The sequence below is a fragment of the Oncorhynchus keta genome, chromosome 20 (assembly GCF_023373465.1).
Source record: "Oncorhynchus keta strain PuntledgeMale-10-30-2019 chromosome 20, Oket_V2, whole genome shotgun sequence".
NCBI classification, from domain to species: domain Eukaryota; kingdom Metazoa; phylum Chordata; class Actinopteri; order Salmoniformes; family Salmonidae; genus Oncorhynchus; species Oncorhynchus keta.
Genome location: NC_068440.1, coordinates 21331103 through 21335998, shown reverse-complemented (window position 1 = coordinate 21335998; position 4896 = coordinate 21331103).

Here is a 4896-nt window from a genome sequence, read left to right as displayed (position 1 = left end):
AAGGTCAGGCAAAAGAGAACAATAAGGGGTATGGAAATACAGATAACCCGCGATGGGCCAAACCAAAATATACACAACTTTTACAATCACATGTATGTACAATATTGATATGAAAAAGTGTTTGTACACCAAAGAAAAACATTACCTATGCAGCTGTAATCAACTAAAAAAATACACTGAATTATTATTATTATTATCATCAAATTATTAACATCCCCTCTTGACCTGGCCTATTTGAATTGGTCCTTGTGTGCAATTTGGTGCATAATCTAGGGGAACAACATCACACTGCTACATATGCATTCGTAAATCAAGTCCTTTCTTGAGTTGGGCTCTGAGATGGAACTACTGTTGAGCATCTGAGTTCATGGTTGTTTGTTGGGAAAGGGTTTGAGTGTGTATGAGTGTTTTGTGTGTGTGTGTATGTATCCCACAACTGCTGCTAGGGAGAAAATATGTTAGGGACAATATGGGATGAATTACAATAATTGTTTGCTAAAATAGTAATTGCTTGCCAAAAATGTGGAGTGGAGGACAATTGGAGGTTTACAACCTTTTCTGGCCCATGGTGTTGTACGTGAATGCTGATCCATTTAAACTAGGAAAAGAGACCCTTATATCCAGTCCTGGACCACACACCCACTCCACTGAATAGCAGGCTAGTGATTGCTTTGCAGCACTTGCAGTTAGCCACTAATTCCTTCCAAACCACTCATTGCTGAGTTTGCGATTTCCAACTTATTGTGTAATGTTCATGTCCAATGGCCCATGAGCACTGACACGTTTTAGAATTAATTTATCTTCATATGACAAGGATTAAAAAGGATTTGCCAGTAGATTGTCGACTTGATTTATGATGATGACTGCTTGTCTAGCTTGCTAGCTAAGATTTTGAAAGTACGGTGTTGACATGATCAGTCCAATCAAAGCTATGGTAGATATAACATGATTTGATGTCATTGTATCTGTGGCCAATGACTTTGAGCCTTCTTGGATGGGCACTTCTAATGTAAATCTATGGCAGCACCCAAGGGGCTTGAATTCTATGTGAAAACTCCAAGCATGAGAACGGGTTAAAACAGGCTTTGATTCCACTCATAAATTATATTACATGTAATTCAATTTCAATTTAAGGGGCGTTATTGGCATGGGAAACATTTTACATTCCTAAAGCAAGTGAAATAATGTATCTACAGTTGAAGTTGGAAGTTTACATACACCTTAGCCAAATACATTTAAACTCAGTTTTTCACAATTCCTGACATTTAATCCTAGTAAAAATTCCCTGTTTTAGGTCATCTAGGATCACCACTTTATTTTAAGAATGTGAAATGTCAGAATAATAGTTGATAGAATGATTTATTTCAGCTTTTATTTCTTTCATCACATTCCCAATTGGTCAGACATTTACATACACTCAATTAGTATTTGGTAGCATTGCCTTTAAATGGTTTAACTTGGGTCAAACATTTCAGGTAGCCTTCCACAAGCTCCCCACAATAAGTTGGGTGAATTTTGGCCCATTCGTCCTGACAGAGCTGGTGTAACTGAGTCAGGTTAGTAGGCCTCCTTGCTCGAACACGCTTTTTCAGTTCTGCCCTCAAATTTTCAATATGATTGAGGTCCGGGCTTTGTGATGGCCACTCCAATACCTTGACTTTGTTGTCCTTAAGCCATTTTGCTTGGGGTCATTGTCCATTTGGAAGACCCATTTGGAAGTATGCTTGGGGTCATTGTCCATTTGGAAGACCCATTTGGAAGTATGCTTGGGGTCATTGTCCATCTGGAAGACCCATTTGGAAGTATGCTTGGGGTCATTGTCCATTTGGAAGACCCATTTGCGACCAAGATGTAACTTCCTGACTGATGTCTTGAGATGTTGCTTCAATATATTCACATACTTTTCCTGCCTCGTGATGCCATCTATTTTGTGAAGTACATCAGTCCCTCCTGCAGCAAAGCACCCTCACAACATGATGCTGCCACCCGGAGCTAGTAGCTAGCTGTGCAAGACATTATATAGATTAAATGATAAGTACCATATCGTTTTTAAATGTGTGCAATGGTCTTCTCCTTTGAGAAAACAACAGCTGATTCAAAGAGGGTGTAGCGGATATTACAACACTTCCGCAGTAGCCGCCAGGAGGATATTCTTGTGCATCCTCTGCTGAAGTAAGTAATCGAGGAGGGGAGAATACTGCTCTGTTCGCCTACTAACGAATGTACTCTTTCCTGGGGCCACTCGACCACTTATCGGTTTACGGGTCAAGGACAGAGGAATCGAGTCGAGGACAGAGAACAGACTTTACCTGATTGAGAATTTCACTGTGTGTGAGAGTTTGAAGAGAAACCCCTGCTTGCTACATCATTTGTATTAAACCACCAGATGACGTTATCCTCTTAGGGAAGATCCCTCTAGTCTAGTAGGGTCACTGTGGCCTGCTATGATGGTAAATGTGATATTTCAGATACAGGAAGAGGGTTCCAGTGCCCACAGACACCCATCTCATTCCCAGGACTTTAAGAGTCTATTGACGCACCGGCACGTCAATTTAAGTAACATACAACAACAACAAAAAACACATCAAAATGTGTCAGTTAAAGCTAGAGATGTTTTTTTGCATGGGCCGCATCTCAACTCACTGCATCTGCGGTGGTAGGGGACCGAGCTGCGGTGGTAGGGGACCGAGCTGCGGTGGTAGGGGACCGAGCTGCGGTGGTAGGGGACCGAGCTGCGGTGGTAGGGGACCGAGCTGCAGTGGTGTTTGTCAGACCATGAGACAACCCGAAAATCTATCTTCTCATGAAATGTCTGTAGCGTCTGAATGGTCTACAAACTATTTACACTCTATGGAAAGGGGAGAGATTCTCACGACCACTGGTGTTCTCTGTTCTGCTCTATGACCCTCACAATTGGACTCGTCTGAAGGTAACCGGTACCGCTTAAAAAAATAGTTGGAGGTAGTTGTCTGTCTCCTTTGGTCTGATGAGTGCAAATTTGAGATTTTTGGTTCCAACTGCCGTGTCTTTGTGAGACGCAGAGTAGGTGAAAGGATGATCGCCACATGTGAGGTTCCCACCCTGAAGGATGGAGGAGGAGGTGTGATGGTGCTTTGCTGGTGACACTGTGATTTATTTAGAATTCAAGGCATACTTAAACCAGCATGGCTACCACAGCATTCTGCAGTGATATGCCATCCCATCTGGTTTGCACTTAGTGGGACAATCATTTGTTTATCAACAGGACTATGACCCAAAACAGACCTCCAGGCTTTGTAAGGGATACTTGACCAAGAAGGAGCGTGATGGAGTGCTGCATCAGATGACCTGGCCTCCACAATCTCTCGACCTCAACCCAATTGAGATGGTTTGGAATGAGTTGGACCACAGAGTGAAGGAAAAGCAGCCAACAAGTGCTGAGCTTATGTGGGAACTCTTCCAACAGTCTTGAAGAAGGATTCCAGGTATAGCTGGTCGAGAGAATGCCAAGAGTGTGCAAAGCTTTCATCAAGGCAAAGGGTGGCTACTTTGAATAATCTAAAAAATATTTTGATTTGTTTAAAACTTTTTGGTTACTACATGATTCCATGTGTTATTTCATAATTTTGATGTCTTCACTATTATTCTACAATGTAGAAAATAGTCCAAATAAATGCAAAACCCTTGAATGAGTCGGTGTGCCCAAACATTTGACTGGTATTGTATGTAAAAAAATAAATACAATTAAAAAAAAACATTTTGTTTAAATATTTTGTGTATGATACTTAAAGCGGCCACAGCGTCTTAGATTTACAGGGGTAATGGCACAGAGTAAATTGTAGCAATGTAAAGCACTCATAGGCCCCTTAGTGAGTGAATGAGTGTGGGAAGAGTAAATGTCCTAGGATGAATGAAAACAATGTTAACAACCTGCTTGAGTTATTGTTATTATGAGTTGTTATGGAGCTGGCAACACCAAGGTTGTGGGTTCAATTCCCACATTGGCTACATTTACTGTGTGTGTTAAGTGTAAGTGGTTTAGGATAGAGCCACCTGCTGAAGTGACTGTAGCACAGAGCACAGATTAAACCGGTCTTTGTGTCTATGTCTGCGTGTGTGTTAGCGTTATAGCCTCTCTGTCATCCTGTGGGATTAACAGTACTTCTGAACAGCCCAGGGCCCGGTTTCCCATCATCCTATGGTTCTAAAATGAACTTAGCCTTCAGATGCTTTTTGGGAAACCGGGCCCTGATTACTCCCCTTGTCTAAACACCTTATAATCCACACGTGCCACATGGGCAGGACAAGCACGTCACGCAGAGGAGCGCTGACAAGCACGTCTCTAAGAGGAGCGCTGAGGCAGTGTGGGAATCAGAACACACACACACTCCTGAGTCGCATGAGGATTGGACTAGGAGCAGTTTGACTCGTACTAAAAAGAGAAAGGAAGTTATATAGTGGAATGTGTGTGTAAATAAAAAGTGTACTTTGCCCTTGGTCAAAGTGATAGTCTACTTGTGTGATGCTTGATAGAGTGCAGTCCCCCCCCATGATGTAGGCTTATGTGGAAGAGCAAACAAGGTGTCTGACACCTCAACACACAGCCAACACAGAGAGAATGCATCCATAACACCTTCTCAGTGATCACACCACACCACCAGGACCACGGGATGATTACACAACGTTACAATAATGACCCGATCAGCCTTTTGGTTCATAACAATGTCACCTTTTAATCAAATTTCCAATAATCAGAGAATATATCAATCCCTTTGTACAAAAATACCTGAACAGGATATACAACGTGGTTGATTCAGATGTCTTCCTGACATTTAGCTCTCAGAGAGAACAGGAGTGGACAGACACCTCCGTTAAAAGACATGAGCCGGGACTCAAACAAACCACAATGCGCCACCC